The sequence below is a fragment of the Rhinatrema bivittatum genome, chromosome 18 (assembly GCF_901001135.1).
Source record: "Rhinatrema bivittatum chromosome 18, aRhiBiv1.1, whole genome shotgun sequence".
In the NCBI taxonomy this organism is placed as follows: Eukaryota; Metazoa; Chordata; class Amphibia; order Gymnophiona; family Rhinatrematidae; genus Rhinatrema; species Rhinatrema bivittatum.
The window spans coordinates 44044864-44063559 of record NC_042632.1 but is presented as its reverse complement, the minus strand read 5'-3'; the positions used below and the strand labels follow the sequence as shown (position 1 = coordinate 44063559).

Sequence of the window (18696 nt, the reverse complement as noted above, 5' to 3'; positions counted from 1 at the left end):
CAGAATGCGAAACATCCACACGTTTATTTTTGGCAACTTCGTCAGTGACATTACTATGACAACTGTTCTATTCTCCGTGCTCTCCCCAGATCTGGAGGTTCTTGGCAGTTCCGGGAAATAGAAGGGGGGGGGGGGGGGGAACAGAAGAATAGGTATCTGTGCATTTGCCACCAAGCATACAGCGCCTCCTGCCCTTCCTGGGCTAGGAGAGCAGTCCAGATGGTTGCAGTGTAAAATCTTACTGAAAGCCAGCGAACAAGGACAGAGCAGTCCGGATCAATACCGACAACAAAAACCACTGTAAGAACATTGGAAAGAGTAAGGTAGAAATGACATTGCTACATACTTCCTAGAAAACTTACTTTTTGAAATTATTTTGCATAGCCTAACTTGGAAGACTGGAAGAATTATTGCATGGCAAATACTAAATGGCACCGGAGAACCATGTTCCTTTCCATCTTCACTGCAAGGTGGACAGCGGGATGCATACGCACCACCATTCAATTGCCATGCCCCCCCATGTCACATTTTCCTTCAGTGTTAAGTTATGCCTTTGTGATTCGCTGCTTCCTTGGCAGCAGTCATGCTAGGAATCCCTTATAAATATTGGTGGTCGGATGTTATCTGTGACCTCACAGCCAATTCGGTGCCATTTAGTATTTGCAATGCAACAATTCTTCCAGTCTTCTAAGTCAGGCTAGGTAAAAATAATTTCAAAAGTCAGCCATAGGTTTTGTGCCGTTATTAATTCTTTATACATAACAATATTTTCTGTGGTAGTTCAAGAAATAAAAAGTTTAATTTTTTTTTTGGGGGGGGGGGGGGTTGGCCTGGCATTTTCTTCTTTAGGCTGCCAGCTCATCAGAACTGGCCTCTACCAAGCTAATGTGCTGAAAGCCTTCCTTCAAGCTACCTTGGGTTTCCTCTCTTGTTTTTAACCCACCCCCCCTCTCCCCCAAGCCTTAGTAGCACTTTCCACAGATCCCTCCAGAATCTGGTGCACGTGCTTCTGGTCTTGTCACTGGTGACGCCGTTGAGCAATGGCTGAGGCTACCTCCGCCACTGGAGGGGGTCAACACGTGCTCATTTTATTGGGCAATGGCCTTGTTATTGGATTTATAGATTTGTGCGAGCTCTTTTGGCCTTAAACAGATATTGCTTAGTACAAGGTGGCAGCCTTACATCAGCAGCTCCAAGCAGGAACACAATAATCCTTTTAGACAGCCTGTAAATTTAAGAAACAAAGTAAAGAACAGAGCTTCCAGAATGGAATAGCTGAAAATGGATGCGCTTTATTATAGATATGCTTTATTTTCTGCTCCTAGCTTGTACTTATGTCTGTGCGAGAAATCCAGGCATGCTCTGGCTGCACTGAACAATTGTTTTAAACGACCCTCTGCAGGGCGCCAGTCACTGAGGGGACTAGAGTGAAGGGCAGAGCATGAGCTAATAATTCAGGCCATGATGGAAATCCAATATAGATCTGTCCAGTGGGAATAAAGTCAAAGATTAATGAGTCTTGCTATACAGACCCCACAACTAACACATTTTCAGGATTTTTCATTGGTTTAAAGCAAGATATGTCTTGCCTATCTAATTCAAGGTTTTACATTTTCCAATTGATACTGAGTTCTATAAAACACAGGTACTAATTCTAGTATGGAAGAAAAGGTGGTTGAAACGCGTTGCCATCAGATATAATACGAATTCAATTCCGTCAGCCTTCCAAGCGCATTTGTAGTGGGAGATAACTGCACAGTAAATGATATTAAAATAGAATTCTCCCTCATACCTCAGCATGTAAACTAAATTCATTCAATGACAAGTGCAGTTTTAATTTTTATGATAATAAAAACTAGGAAGAACACGAGAAAACAATATACTGTGGATTCACTTTATTTCAGCCATCAGCATCTCTCTCTTACTTTCTTTGCCTCCTTGCTAGATGCAATTTGATTTGGATGCTGCCATGGAAAGAAGCAGATATAATCTGCCAATCAGAGATCATTGATGTTCCTGTAAAAAGCACCCGATTGGTGGTATCCATATTTTTAAGGTGGGAGAGGGGGGGGATTGAAGAAGAGATTGGCAGCGTCCTTCTGCTCCTTTTGGGCTTCCGGCTCAATCAGAGCAGGGCCTGGTATCCTGCACCATGAGCCTTCATTCTCAATTAGCTAGAGATTGTTGTCCCTGCTATGAATCTCTTCCCAATTCAACTAGCCCGGTCAGTCCTCAGCTGGGTGCCAGGCAAGCATGGGTCCTAAATCCAGCCTCTAGGTAGCGCTGTTGTGCATCGACTAGGACCCCCTTCCTCCTAAGGGCTGTGAACACTGCCACCGTGGCATCCCGGCCCTGGTGCACGGGAAAAATTATATTTGAGTCATTTTGTTTCATTCTTTTTTTTTTTTTTTTAATCTTGTTTAGTATTTTTCTGCTTTACCTAATAATGCAAAAGCTAAGAAAAACTGCACTCATACAGCATGTACCATAGTTCTTTTCCAGATTACGTTTGGGAGCTACACAATCTGGAAACAGAGATTAAAACATATTACTAAGTGAATTTTTAAGATGACACCACAAAATTTCAGATACTTCTCTGTAAATTCTTTATGTACGAACCATAAAAGCCCAATTCCTATAGAAGCAGTGAGGTATATATATATAATATATAAATGTTTAAAGAAAGCCAAGTATATAACACTAAGAAATCAGGTCTGAATAGATATTTCTTTGGACACATTCACTGTTGCAACCTACAAGTTAAAATTTAGGATGAAATAATTGCCAGAACATGAAGGCTAGCTGAACAAACAATTCAAAAGAAAAATGGCTGCCAATTATGAAAATTTAAAGCAAGTCCTATATCAATAAGAAAGTGAAGAACACGTTGAGTAATGTTAGACTGGGTTTCTATGCTTTTAATAGCAGAAAATGCACAGAAACCATCCCTACGGCAGAGAAGGAGAAACAGGGATAACCAACACCACTTTAATGACTAAATGGAACCTCATTTAGCACTGATAAAGCTACATAAAAATTGTACACCTTCCCCCACCCTCTTAGATGCAGTAAGCAGCTCATGGTTCAAGGACCCTTGGACATTCTGTGTTTAATAAAAATAAATATACATGCATCACTCCTGGCTTTATGTCAGGGTACACATGTAAAACATGCTCTATTCTATATGCTTCCATGTGAGATTATGTCCCATGTTATTCACCCAATAGGCTAGTCATCTATCACCGAGGGTCCTAGGAGAGAACGCCGTTCTCGGAGGCTGACATACAACTCATTATTAGTAACAATGCATTTTAGCTGACCAGCTACATTTCAGGGCAAATGCCATTTCATTATGTTTAAAATGACTTGCCTTGTAGTCCAAGCTTTTGATCCTTTCCCTGAAGCCTCCTATGCACATTTTGAAGGCGGTATAAACCCATGTTGAAAGTTCTCTTTGGTCGACCTAAAATACTGGAAATTTTAAGAATAAACTAACACTCAAATTTGAGATTTTGTTGTGACATTTAGATAGATTTACCATGATATCCTGGCTTGGTGGGCTCTGTTAAAATAGGCAGCTATGTAGTTTTTTTAATACTGCATTGCCAGACAGGAGGATTGCCCTCAATCATCTGCAACACTACCAATGCCAAATATTTCTGCATATAATGCTATTCATATTCATTTATTTGGAAGATAGAGGAAACCATTTCTCCATTGGCTCTCATCTAAGCTTCTCCATGGTGCCATCTTCCTGTTTATACAAACAGCTAAAATATAGACTAGAGCAGAAGTGTCACATGCTTCCATATATTCTAGAATCTCTTTCTATAATTTATTCTGTCACACTGTGCATCATGCACCAAAAACCATGCTTGCACTGTTTTTTTTGGGAGAATTACCGATTGATTTCTTTACGTTGGGGTCTACTGTCAGTATCCCGCCAAAATAAAATGTCCCTTAAGAAGCTAAATTAAACATGAAGTGCAATTAAAATGCATTTTTCACCAAGACATGTAAAGATGGCAAGTTTCTATGTATTTTCCAGAGGTGAGCAGGTGTGCATGGGTAAAATCTGCTTCGGAACATTGCCCAGCACAAAAAATAACAAATAAAAATGGCACATGTGCAGTGTAAAAGCATTTGCACTTTTACCTTCTACACAAAGTAGAAGTGCTTTCTGTGTGCAGCTGAGAAAAGGTGATGGGGGGGGGGGGGGGTGATGGTGAGGAGGAGGCCAGGGGAGTTACTCTATGCACATAAATTCCTTCCCTCACCTCCCCAACAGTTTTGAGAGGGACTTACATTGGCCTGTAATTTTGTAATTCTTCTATGTCTACTGCAAGAGAGTATGCCAGATTACCAGTATTCCACAAGAGTCATCCCTTTTCCGCGTCTATGTTAGCCACTGAGTCACCTATTCGGGAAATTACTTTAATTTAAACTAATCATTTCAGCCACTCATACAGGAAATGTGACATTTAAACAAGTTAAGTCATAATATAAAGCCATTACCCATAATGAAATGCTTTTAAAATATCAGAGAGCTTTTCAATTGCTACATTAATTCGCTGCTAAGCATCATAATGATCTAAACAAAAGCGTTTTCAAGGCTTGCTATTTACATATGTGCTTTTCTTGCTACAAGTGTGCCTTCACTGCTAATATTTACGCATTTTTATTCTGTGCATATTTTCTTTAAAAAAAAAAAAGATATTCAATACTTTCAAGGCAGGTAAACTCTAGAAAATTCTATGTATTATAAAAGAAAGGTTCCAAACTTGGAGAACATTTATTTCAAATGTTTAAGTTTAGCTACATTCCCTCAAACATTTTTTAAAGGAAATTTTCTTTTAAGTGAATTATAGTGAGTTTAAAAGATTATTATTCAGTGACACTCTAATTTATTATTATTTTTATTAGAAGTAACAGATCAAAATGATAGTTTCTATAAAATTTATGAACAACTATGTCCTTAAAGATATTTACCCTTCTTGAATTTGACGAGCACTGCAAGTTTATTTCAATGGCAATTGTTGATTTAAATTGATTGTAATCAGCCTTGGGGCAATTCTTGACAAAAGGCAGAATATCAAAAGGCTATAAATAAATATATAAATAGTGGGGCTAGAACCAGTGGCTCAGTGGCAGGGCTGGGCACAACCATGAGGGAGAACCTGTGTTCTAGTCACAGCTCAGGTCGTCTCCTTCCCCAGATCTGGGATGCTGAGTGGGCACCATTTACAGCCCTTAAAGGGAAGGGAGCCATGTCCATTGTGCAACTTTGATGCCTAGTGACCGGGGCCCATGATGGCAGGGTTCCGGAAGGAACCCTGGTGCATACCCCCCCCCGCCAAGTATTGTCACTGTGATGCCTGGGCTACACGAGTTGAGAGAGAATATGAAATAGGAGGGCAAGGTCCCAGGATAGTTGTGAGTGAAGAAGCATGGCGCCAGATCCCAGCCCCCATTCCCACCGAGCTGGAAGTGCAAATGGAGCAGGAAGAAACTGCAAACCCCTCGCCCCTCTAAAAAAAAAAAAAAAAAAAATCAAAATGAAATTTTGAGTTAGTAATACATTTATTTTGACTGCTGCAAGGAGTTCCCTAGCTTACGTAGATCAATTAATACTATAAAACCTGAAACCCCCATAATGAACCAGAACAGAGGCATTCGGTAACATGTTGCACTTCTTAGTCTGAAAGTCCTTCACATTTAAGATGATGATCCCATACAAAGAAAGGGAAAAGCAACCCAGGCTTTTAAATGCACATGAAACGGAGCCTTTTATCCCCTGTATTTCATGGACATTTCTCTACTACTGATGCAATATGGTATGAATGAAAGAACAGCAGAATCATTCAGCTTTATGGATGCATCTCACCCCACTGATGTAGCAGAGGGGAACTCCCCTTGTTAATCTGTTTTATGAAAAAAAAGTGTCACACCTAGTAGAGCGAGGCTGGCGAGACTTCCTTGATAAGAAGGTAACAGTCTATCACCCTTTCACTCTAATCTTGAGGACATTCCTAAGTGCACATGCGAGCACTCTTCAAAAACTAATAAAATAAGGCTGAAAGGTTACATCAGAGGATAGTTTGTGAGCAGGAGTCCAAACAGATTTTACGAATGTCCTCCTGACTGGTGTGTGAATTGATCCCCTGCGATATGATGCTGGTGGGTCAATGTTTCACAGATTCTGGAGATAAGTGAGAAACTGGACTAAAGTCTAGATCTAGCACATAATTGAACAGTTCCACGTGTTAGCAGAGAGAGGATATGCATAGTAGTACTCAGTGGGTGGATACAGTGGTAGGAAAGGGGTTGAAGGTTCTGGGACGGTGGATGGATCTAGTGTTGGATTGCACATAGGTGCTGTATGCTTATCTATCCAAAGTGGGAGAATCTCAACTGGGCAGACTGGATGAGCATATTTGGTCTCTCTCCGTGGTCATTTATTATGTTAGAGGTTACATACACTATGATCTCTGGGGCAGACAGAAAGAGGATGAAAGGACATCTTTGCAAAAGCCTATTGCATTCAACCTTCCATGCTTTTTGTTCACTTACATACTTTTCTTTAGGGTGTCAAAAACCAGGTCTCCTCCCAGTACTCGTCATTGTGCAGAGTGCCGCTATAGATTATGGTCAAACAAGCTGTAAATCTAAATCAATACATCTGCACCCAGATTTCGAGAGCTGTGTCCTTTCGGCAAGTTAGTGAAGAAGCAGTGCAGTTGCAGAGGGCTTTCAATACTTTAGCCATGCCGTGTAAACTGCATGGCTTCTTCATTGCCTTGATGAAAGGCACAGCGGCATCGTTAGCCAGAGATATCCCCTACAGCTCGTTTGCTATTATGTGTAAACTTCTGATATTTCACTTTTTCCAACATTAGTCTCAAGGCAGATTACGTTCAGAATTCTAATTACAAATTTCACTTACTGCTGCATCACAATGTATAATCAAAACAAGGGCCTGATTTACTAAGGCTTTTCTCCCATTCTGTGTCTATGAGAAATATGCTTTGTAAATGAGCCCCCAAGAGCGATAACCATGAATGTGGAGCAGATATGACCCTTATTTCTACATATTCAAGTGAGCTAGCAAGAGAACGCAATTACCTGTAGTCTAATAATGATAGAGCACAAAGTAGGAATATGACAGCTATTTCTAAGGCTAGCCGTATGCTTCTACAGTCTGCCCCACCATTCTCAGAATAATACCTGCCTCTTCCCCTAGCCAGCAGCAAACAGTGTCCTTTGCCTTTTCTTGCATGAGAGGTTAATGACTTACTTTTCTGTGTGCACCTGGATGTTGTCCTCTTTCCCTTACCTGTCGCGGAGCTCACCTGAGCGTGAGCATACCAGTCTGCTGCCAACGCCTTTCACATGCCTTGTACAATCAAAACCCAAACGGACCTGCAGCTCGTGAAATGCCAGCAAAGAAAGTGGTCCCAATCTCATGTTCATTCGAGCTGGATGAAACCTTGTGGCCTGCCAAGCAGCACTGCATTCTGTGCATGGCGAGAAAGCAAGCTCCATCTCCGCTCTGCATTAGCATGCTGGAGATGGTCTTTATCTTCCTGCCTCTGAGAGCAGCCACTATTTACCATAAATCTTTAATGAAATACTCTGCCTCACTGCAGGAATGCCTACAGCACAAAAGACAAGGATGAAGGGAAAACATGGCTTTTGCACCCCTCTTCCCCCTCCTAAACAGAGCAATTCCTCAGACCGTAAATCTGATTTTCATGTCCGTTAAAATCTGCAGGATCCCTTGGGCTCCATTAAAGACCAGCTGCAGCTTTCACTGATGGGAGAAGGCAAGGATAATCCTGGCTACTAGGTATTTGGCAGCACTGCTAATGAAATGAGGTTGTAGATTAGACGAAGGTCATCTGAAAACCACTGCGACAATTATATAACTTGATTTCAGCTCAGGTATGGCTGGTGAAACAGTGGGAATGTGAATAGTTACGTAAGTTTAATATACATTTAATTTCCAAGGAAAATAAAAACAAGATCGATGTTCTTTGCAGCATTAAGGGACCTAGTTACTAAAGCGCATTAAATGTTTGTTTTGCTGTCTAATGCACAGTAATGGTAATGCATGCACTTGCATCACCAATAACACACACAAAAAAACCAAGACGCCCTAATGCAAAAAAAAAAAAGATATTTTAATGAATTATGTTGCATACAAAATGCATGCACAGCAGTCCATTAATATTAAAAAGACTTTCAGCAAATTGCATTAAGCCGCACAATTGGCTACTGCAAAAAGTTAATTAGAATTCAAGAGGTGCAATTAACTTTTTGTGAGAGCATCAACAGGCTAATGTGCCTTCCCATGTCTCTGCTCCAATCTCCTCCTCTCCCTCAGGTGAAGAAAAAGCCTTCGGTGACCTGATGACCCACCCCACAAGAGCACAGAGAGAGGACCACAGTGTTGGCCTCATAGAATCCTCAAGATGTACCCCAAAAGCAGATAAAGGGGCACATAGCAGAAGCCCAATGACTCTTCCCCTATCTCCAGCACATATGGAACAAATTACAGCATCATGCTAGGAAACCCCCCCTCAGTCCCCTCCATGATCTCTGACTCCATCCACTGTACTAATTATGACTACTTTGACACCTCCTCACTTGCAGAAGCCTCCTGTGAGCTCTGTTCAAATCTATCTGAGCCATCTCCTCAATGGCCTCCTGACTCAACCTGTCTTGCAGCCTCTGCTCCACCAGGAGACCTCAGCAAGCTTAGCCTCTAGCCTCACCAAGCTCTTCCTCACTGCCTGCACCACACCCAAGCTCCAGCCCTATGTAACCCAGCCTTGCCACGTTATCCTTGCCTCTACATGGAGTCAATCTTGGCTCTTTGACCTAGGTGCTGTTCCTTGTTCTATGCTTTGTGGCCTCCGGGCCTTCTTGTTCCAAGCTCCTTGTCTTGTGGCCTTCAGTCCTTCTTGCTCCTGGTCCCTTGCCTTGTGGTACTTGGACCTTCTGCTCTCTTGTAGTCTGCCCTGTAGCCTCCAGTTCATTCTTTGCTCTGTGGCCTTCTCTAGGCCTTTCCTTGCCCTTTAGTCTTCGGGCCGGTCCTTACCTTGCATCTTGCTTTCTGGCCTCTCCTTGCTTACTGGCCTCTGGGCCTTTTACCTAGTGGCCTACAGGCCTTCTATACCACTGCCTTTGAGCCTTTGTGTTTGCTCTGTGTTGTCTTGTCTAGTCCTTGTCCTGTCTTATCCTTGTCTGCCTTGTCTTGACCTGCCCTGTCCAGTCCTGGTTCTACTATCCTTTCGTTGCCTTGCCATTGTTTCATCTCAACCTAGTCTATACAGTTCCAGCCTGCCTGTGTCTATGTTCTGTCTCAGTCCCATGGTTGTGCAACATGGCCCTCCTCCGCTCCCCATAATTGATAATGCTTGCTTTGGGAACAGGCCTTTCTGCTATTCCCTGAGGGCGCGATGCTATGCACTCTGCTGGCATAGCCTCCAAGATTGATAGGTGGGAAATTAATCTCACAGTTCTCATAGAAGGGTGAATTCAGCACATGAAAACAAATGACTCCATTTTGGCCATGCAGTGCATCGTACAAAAGAGAAGCAGAGAATTGAGAATTCTGTGCAGGCTTTCTAGCAGGAAGCACACAATGGATCCACTACACCGCACAACCTAAATTATTACATTTAACACTGCAAATCCTACTGTGGTGCTCCACTATTACAACAAGCACATTACAGGATACAAGTCATTACAGGATACAAGTCTTTACCGTGAAGCCAAATTAAGCAGTTTGCTCAGAAATAATTAGAAATGGATGAATCGGTTAATTGTAATGTCCAGTTGGGCTATTTGAAACAAATATTTCAGAAAGATGCAACAGACATGTAGCCATGGTAATATTATGAATTGGTCTCTACAGAGTTTCTTATTTCGAAGTTAAAATCCCTTAAAATATCAATATGTATGTAGTGCCTTTCATTTTGGCATCACTGCAAAGTATTTTACAGATATAGCAACAAAATCATTTGTAACTCTTTCTCTGGGTGATGGCCAAATGAGAGAGCAAATTCTAGCGGAGTAAGAGAAGTAGAGGAGAGTTGTGAAAACTCCCTCCAGAAGGAGAACGGACTGCTTTTTTCATTTTCTCCCACCAAAAGATTCACCTACGCAGAAAAAAAAAAAAATCGGCTTTTCACAAAATTCCCCGTTTGATATGCAGATGAACATCTGTGCGTATGCCATGTAAGCAGTAAGGAACGTCGCACCTACACTCACTTCGCCTGTCATAAAATAATCATTAATATGCCTCTCCGGCACTAACAATTTCATCAAATTGTCGCTATTTTTTTTTTTTTAAAGTACTGCTTCCAATAAAGTTCTCTCCAAACAGTTCATAATCAGTCTTGCTGCCGCCATAAGTCTCACGAAAACGCATTTGTTTCAAGTACCGCAATAAAACGTTGTTTGGGGGGATTATACAACCTGTAAGAATTCCTGCATTTCATCTACGCGATAAATAGTCTTAGGACAGTACCTCTGGTAGCACTAAAGCAGTGTTTCCTTTTCTACTTTATTATGAACAATAAACCTACTTTACGTTAAACTCAGCTGACAAGAACCTTGAAAAGTGGAATAGAATGAAGCTACATATCTTTGCCTCCTCTTTCTGTTTCGTGCTTCGAGAAGTCTTTGCTAAGGAGAACATTATTTCGCCACGAAATGGAATATTTTAAAATGTTCCAGTCCAATCGCACATTAGTGCTTTAAAATGCTCCGGGGCTGACGTAATAAGCCCACACGTACAAATGTGCATCCAAACAGGGCGCCAAATTTTTTTTAACGCGCGCATATCCAGGTCTCCTGGGGGCCAGATGCAGTATGGAAGTGAGGTGCCGCGCTAAAAAGGATGCGCTAGGGATCAATTTACGCTGGCAAATTGAGCGCCCGTTTCCTAAACGGACTGCCGTCAAAACTTTTTTTTTTTTCACGTTGCTGCTTTCTGTGGTTCCTCCTACTTAGCATCGCGACAATACTAAAAGTAGGTGGAACCACAGAAAGCAGGATTTTGTTTTTTTACTGAGCCCTTGACACAGGGCTGGTGTTAAATTTGCTGTGTTAAAAAGCGTGCGTCAGGCACACAGCAATTTTTTTTTTTGCATCAGGGGTTAATAGCCTCATCCACGTGGCATTTACTATTAGCTACGTGTGAGTTTGGATGCGCGTTTTGGATGCTTTAATCCCCTTATTGCATCAGGTGTTACTCTAGCACATCCAAAACGCGTGTCCGATCACCGGTTAAGCTGTGCGCTAGCCTGAGCGCACGATAATGCATTGGCCCCTCTATGATTTGGTTTTGCTTCTTTCACTGTATTTTTCCAAGTTAACATTTTCTTATGTAATGCATTCACTTCAAGGAGGAATTGTGTGTCAGGTGTCAGCTCAAAATTCCTAATCTGATAATGTTAATAATTCTCTCCCCCCTCCCAAATCTCATGTCTAATGTGCTTGTGGATGTTTAAGGAAATCGAGCACAGTAAATATAAGGATGCAGGAGATCGCTGAGGTTCATGATTTTCTGCCAGATGTTTAGATTCTGTACCACAAGGCAGATAGAAAGCCATGCTCAAATGAAAAAACCAGGAGGTGCTCAAACCAAGCCAAGGCACTTATTAAATATGCAATCAAAACAGTTGAAGAAACAATTCTATTTGAAGTGATATATAAACAGGGCTTTTTTTTTTCAAGGGTAATTGCCGGTATTGACTACTGGCGCCTTTTCCTTCACCCTACTTGATTTACCTTGTGGTCCTTAAAAAAAACAAACCACCCATGCATCCTGTATGCGAGAACCGACACTACTTTTTCCCAGAAAGAAAGGATTGTATATAAATAATCTATAATTGAAGGTGACTGATCTTTTCCTCTACCTTGTACTGACAAATAGCTTGGACAGGTTTTGAGACACAGGCATCTCATTAAATGCTAGCATCATGCGTCAGCAGTACAGCTTGCTCAGATCAACTCTGCATAAGCAGAAGAATGGAGTTCTTTTTTGGTTTGTTTTTTTTTGTTTGTTTTAAATGCAACTGTTGGTGCCACCCATAGACTGGCCTATTTCTAAACTAAATTGCTATTCCAAGGTTGATGCATGACAATTTTGAGATTTCCATAGGAAGCTGCTTTTCTTGGCCATCAAAAAACCACATGCATCTTTTTTCAGAAATCTGCCCTAGCCTGTCTTAACTCCACCCAGCTCAGCTTGCTGAAACGTGATGAGGGGAGTGCCCGCCTTGGGTATTTGCAGTCTCTGAAATAATGTGCAATGCAGGACACAGATTTTTTTTTTTTTCTTGACATTACTGAACCTCCAAGCGGAGAGTGTCGCGATAGTTCTGTAGACATTGTTAAATGTAAACGTGTTGCCGCTGTATTACCTTCTTTCTAAAATTTCAGTAGCAGTTCAATGTGAATTTTGAAAACAGGTTTGAAATGTTTACAATTAAATCAAGGTCCTGTAAAATTATATACTCCCGCCCACTAAATGAGCAAGATAGCACAACTTTCCTAGGAAAATCTCCAGCCTTTGATTGACTTCTCAGCTTGAGCTATCAGTGAAAAAGTGAGAGCCAAATATACAAAGATCACTGCCTCCTGCAAGTCGCACTGCACCCTTGGTAGCCTGGACACTTGTGGTTCTTCTCCTACCCCCACCACACTGGCTGCATACCCAATATTACACACACAAGGAAAATATGACAAAATAACTCTGGATGAAATGGCCACAGAGGTTTATTAGAGGAGCCTAACAGGGGAGTCTAATTTAAGGTGCGGGGTCCTGTCACCTCTCCCTGCTCTCAACAACCGGGTAGGTGCCGATAACCAAATTCTCCTCCGCCCAAGCGGGAACACTGCAAGCCCCAACAGGCGTTATATCTGGCCTCCCGTGAGAGTTTCCGGGCAGGCCACCACGCAGCAGGCCCCACCAGAACCCCTGCCAGACGTATCCGGCCGTCATCTGTCAAGGCCCAATTCCCAGGCCTGACATTCGCCATCTTGGCCAACTGCTATGAGGTGAGGCCCAGGCCCCCTCTAGCAGCCCCTCCCTGATCCCTTTGTTGCCTCACCACGTTTTCTAATAGCCTCTCCTGGACTCGGTTGCAGCCGCCGCAACAGAATAACAAATGAACAATAACACCGCTAACTAACACTTTATTCTAGCTAACGAAGGGTGGGTGGTGGGTGAGAATCACGCTGCATGGGGCTGAGGAGGAAGAGGCCTGAACAAACAGAGCTGGTGGGTTTTACGTTCCTTGCCGGCCAGCCCTCCCGATTGCATCGGCACGCTGCTCCTCCGATCCAATCCAGATGGTCCGGCGCCAGGGCGCCTTATGATGATGCCACCGCGCTCGATGCCGGACCAATTGGGAAGAGCAGTGTCACTCACCATCGACTGCCACACTGCAAATGAGCCTCCCCCCCCCCCGGAGCGCTCAACCCTACCCAATGCTGGCACCATCATGAGGATGGACCCGCCGCACCCAGGTAAGTATGACCGCGACAGAGTGGGGACGGCCACCCTCACGGGTTCATGGGGCGCCCAGTTATTTGCAGTGCCCGCGTATCCGGGCTGCCCATTTCGAGCAAATGCTGGTCAGCGTTTAGTCAAAATGCACTGAAGCAACACAGCAACGGCTACTAATCACCGATGCTAATTATTAGAGTTTTAATGAGCCTTGGCTTTCTTTAAATCCCATCTCAAAAGGTCATTCCTCCTTGGTCTATATTATTTAGCTGTGCTTTTGCCTCTTCCTTGTACTGTACTAGTAGAGTTACATAGTATTACATCTGCTCTCCTGTTATAATTACAGTCCTTAAATATATTGATTTAATGGGCTTGTAAAGCATATTGCTGCTAAATACTGGCAAACATTTATGCAGATGAGCAAACCAAAATCAGTATTGCGGAGTACCTGAGGAAGAGGCTTGCACAGTATTCACCTAACGCTCTACAGAGAGAAAAGCAAAGGCTTGCGAACGGGGCCTGCAGGCTCAAGATAACGTTAATCACCACTTCACAGTGGAGAGGCAAACGCCCGAACTCCTCTTAGTCTTCCCAGGATAACCGACTATGGGAATGTGAAAGACGGTTTGGATTCAAAATTTCATTATTTCATCATCTTTCTTGCAAAGCAAAAAACTATGGGCTTTAAAAAAAAATTGACCTGATAACACCGGACCCGATTCAGGAGATTTGTTTGATTGGAAGAGAATGAGAAAAAAAAAAAAAGAGGGGGGAGGGGAGGTGAGCAGATGACTCAAGGCTGTAGTTAGCCTGCAAAAAAGACAACAGTTCATCATCCCCCCCCCACCCCCTTCCTTCTTCCTAAACATTAGCCTTTCCTCACCAGGAAGTCCATTTCCATTGTGCTGATTGCAAACATTAATTGCCTGCAACAGCTTGCATCTATATAGGAGCAGCTGAGGAAGAGGGAGCCCTCCCAACCGGGCAATAAGCCAACCACAAATTGATGTGCTAATAACTCCTGCCCGATGGGATTCTGATCCTCTTTGAATATGCATCTAATAAAGCTGTGAGGCTGGGGTTGTTTTTTGCTCTGTCACGTATACTTGATTGTAGCTTTTGCACATTGGCTGCTTTCTTTCCACAGCATCTGTTTGGACACTGAACCGGTAGCTATTTCTCTTGCCATTGGTGGAATAGAAGAACCATGGATCTTGGTCCAAAAAGCTGAAAAAAAACCAACCAAAAACGTACCTGCTCGGTTTACAGTAGATGCCTTTTGAAAGCATGCAAGGAATCTATTTCATAAGTTCTTCCAGGCCTTTAAAGTTCACGAAAAGCAGATTTTAGCAAAAACTTTCTTAGAGGAGCAAATGCATGCAGCTAGAAAAAAAAATACCAATTTCTGAAAAACTATTTGGACAGTACCTCTTCCAAACAAAGCATTTTGTCACAGTGCCGATAAATTCAAGGTATTCAGATTGGCCAATAAAGCACTGCTAACCATACCCTCAGTCAAAACAGCAAAGTTGACCCAAGTTAGAGAGAGAGCACTATCTTTGGCAGGACCATTACTATGGAACACATTACCCCTGGAATTAAGACTAATGAAGGAATTAAAACTCTTCAAAAAAGGCTTAAAAACATGGCTCTTCAAAAAAGCATTTCACAGTGAGGTAGAGGAATAACAACACATACACAAAGCAGGAAGTCACCAAGAAAAAAAGCAGAACTGCTTATTTTTATTATTTTCTCACAATTAAGTATTAAATTATAAAGACAGCTAATCATAAATGGTAACCACACCCATTCCCCATTTAGAGTATATTATTGAACAATGTAATCATATAACAATGGCACCCCATGGATAATTGAGAAACCACATATTTGTGCCTAACTGTAAACCGTTGTGATGGTGCTCTACTATACGACGGTATAGAAAAGTTTTAAATAAAATAAATAAAAATAAAAATATTTGTGTCCACGTACCTCAATTAAACCTACCTGAGTACCATTTGCAAGTGTCCAATATTAATACACAGGTGTTCTGCTGATGGCAGGAAGCCTTGCTGTACAGGAGGCCCCAGAAATCTCTGTACCTCACCAGTGATGTAGATGTCTCCACGGACACTTGGCATGGAGTCAGGGAGCTGATGTTGTGGTTTTTCTGACACTCCCCTTTCGGGAGGGTTGAGGAGGTTCAGTATAGAGAAGGAGCCAAGACGTTTCCGTGCTCTTTCTCCATGGAAGCAGTCCATGCGTATTTGAATCTCTGGAGCTGAGAGCAAGCGAAGTGCCTGGAGCAGCCGTGAGGGACTCCAAGCAGGAGTCTGGTGTTGATTCCTACTGAAAGGGAGCATTCTCCATACTCCTTGTTTTAGCAGAGATTGTACCCCAAATCTATAAGAGAGCAGGCTCCCAAGAGTGTACAATTGAACCAACTAATATCAATGTAATTATTAATATATAAATTCCCCTTCGAGACAAACTATTGCCAGCACAGTTTTGAGATAAATCCAAAACTGCCCTTTGGCTGTGCTTTGCGTTACCAGCGTCCCAGTAAAAAATTCAGGGAGGTCATTTGTCATCTAACAGGACTATCTGTGTCCTGTGTCAACAGGGCGCCGTGTTACATGCTTTTTTTTTATTCCAGGCCTCCAGAAACAGTTGTGCTCATTCACTCTTCCTGCACATGCTTAAACAAATCACCAGGCATGCAGATGCCACTTCATTTTATTTTTTTTTTACATGGATGAGCTTTGCCAACCAGTCATCCCAGTTGCTTCCTTAGGGCCTGATTTTCAAAAGCATGCACTCGCTTAAAACTAGGTTTTACAGGTGTAAATGCACTTTACCCCCATGTAAGTGGGCTTTTGAAAATTGCTACAATATATGCCATTGAATTGTCCATAGGTTTTACACGCATAAGTGCATTTTACACGCATAAATGGGCTTTTGAAAATTGCTACGATAGTATGTTACATTTACACACATAATGCCTTTGAATATGACTTCCCGTGCTTTTCCACGTTTTACCCTAAGTGTGCCTGCAACTCAACCACTATCGGTGCCCAGCCTCAATGGAATTCTGAATTGTACACTTAACCAATTGCACGACACACCCATGAACACAGCAAGGGCAACACTGCAACAACACACCTAGTACCTCCAACAAATACATCAAACACTGCCACATCATTACCCAAAGCAGTCTGAGAACGGCAAGTCTTTAGGTGTACGCTTCTGTTCAATTTCTTATTGTTGACTGCTTGCCCTCTTCCTTAATGAATGATTCTTATTGTAATCAGATTTTAGTTGTTAAATTGTGATGATTATTATTTATCCTATGAATTTCAGTTTCCCTGTAGGCAACTCTAAACAGGCAAACTTTTAATTTCGGCAATAATGGGTGTATCTACACGTGTGCACAGTCCTAGATGGTTACATAGCATGCAAGAAGGCCAAGGAATTCTGTCCTACATAGCTGGAAAGGAAGTCAAGCACTTTCTACAGGTACACATATAATTATGTGACCATACTGTGAACAAACAGTATTGCTAGCATGAATATAATCACTGTTGCCCTAATGAATAATTATTATGAGTTATACATTTATTGCCACACTTAAGAATGAAGATTTATAATTGCATGAAAATGAATTAGAAAAGTATTGCAATTAATAAGGAATTTTGAAACAGGATGCTAGGAACAATTTAAATTGGATTTCCCTGTTATATCTTAAGGCTTCATAAGGCAGTCTTTATGAGAATTAAACCTTATGCATTATTATTTTTAAATCATAATTATGACATATTAGTGTACTAATGGTTTTATTTCATCATGGTACCGTGGTATAAAATACTGTGCGATTCCCTAGATATTGTAGTATTCTATCATTCATAATTTGAAGCACTGCATTTATTTAAAACATTTCTACCCGCATGATCACTAGCTCTCAGCGGTTTACATAATCACACTCATAAAATACAAACTACAGTAGACAATAAGACAAAATGTCAATAACCATCGGTCCAGATAACTATGTCATCTGTAATGCAGATTGGAAACAACCCAACCAGAACAGATTCTCTCAAGAATCATAGTACAAGCACTTATTACCGAAGCCGGCCTAAATGATAACGTTTTTAACTTTTTCCTAAAATGTAATATAGAGGTCTCAATCTTGGGCTCATCAGGATTTGAATTCTACAATTCAGGTCCTTCCACTCCAAACATATGTTCCTAGAATTCCCATAATCTAACAAGTTTGAAGGAAGGATACACCTAATAGTTTCTGGGTAGAAGACTGCACAGATCGGTTAGGGATCCTTAGAGGGGATCACAGAATAATCTCTTCTAAGGATCAAGAAATATTTAAACACGGACAGCAACTGAAATGTGTATGCTGAGGTTAAGTTCAACAGAGTACTGAAAATAGGGAAGAACTTTTAGAAGGTAATTTTCCACAGTGTACGTAACTCAGCACATACATGCATTAATCAAGTTGACTTAGGGTATAGCCACTGCTATTACTGGTATCACTAGCATGGGATCTACTTATTGTTTGGGTACTTGCCAGGTACTTGTAGCCTGGCTTGGCCACTGTTGGAAACAGGATGCTGGGCTTGATGTACCCTTGGTCTGACGCAGTATGGCAATTTCTTATGCATAAGTAGATGTGCCAAAATTTATGCCTGTATTTTATAAACTGTGCAACAGGAGCAGCACAGTTTATAAAATATTATGTTTCACTGCACCAAAATTACACCCGTATGTTTCAGTACACACACATTTTTTTTAATGCAGTGGGCTACATAGTTTATACATGTAGAAGGTAACTTTTAAGCAGCCACCTGGGCGTACATGCTTAGACACATAGGGCCATATTTTATAACATGTGCGCGGGCGTAGATTTGTTCACGCAACCCGGCACGAACAAATCTACGCCCGATTTTATAACATGCGAGCGGAGCTCTAGTTATGTTACCATATTAGGTGCTATGATAGGATCCAAAGGGGGCACGCCATACATTATACATTACATATTAACATACAAGGATAGCAACAGAGTTCAAAGGTTGAAGCACTGCAGACATGCCCTTTACTCCTGCAAGAGCAGGGGCAAGGGAAGAGATCAGGAGAAAACAAGGGGCAGCTAATGGAAGCATGACAAA

General features: G+C 41.8%; 1 protein-coding gene across 1 annotated transcript in view; it reads right to left on the bottom strand.

The window, feature by feature from the left end:
* Positions 1-18696, bottom strand: part of RASGEF1C (RasGEF domain family member 1C) — a 95086-nt gene that overhangs the window by 58067 nt on the left and 18323 nt on the right. The window lies entirely within an intron of this gene.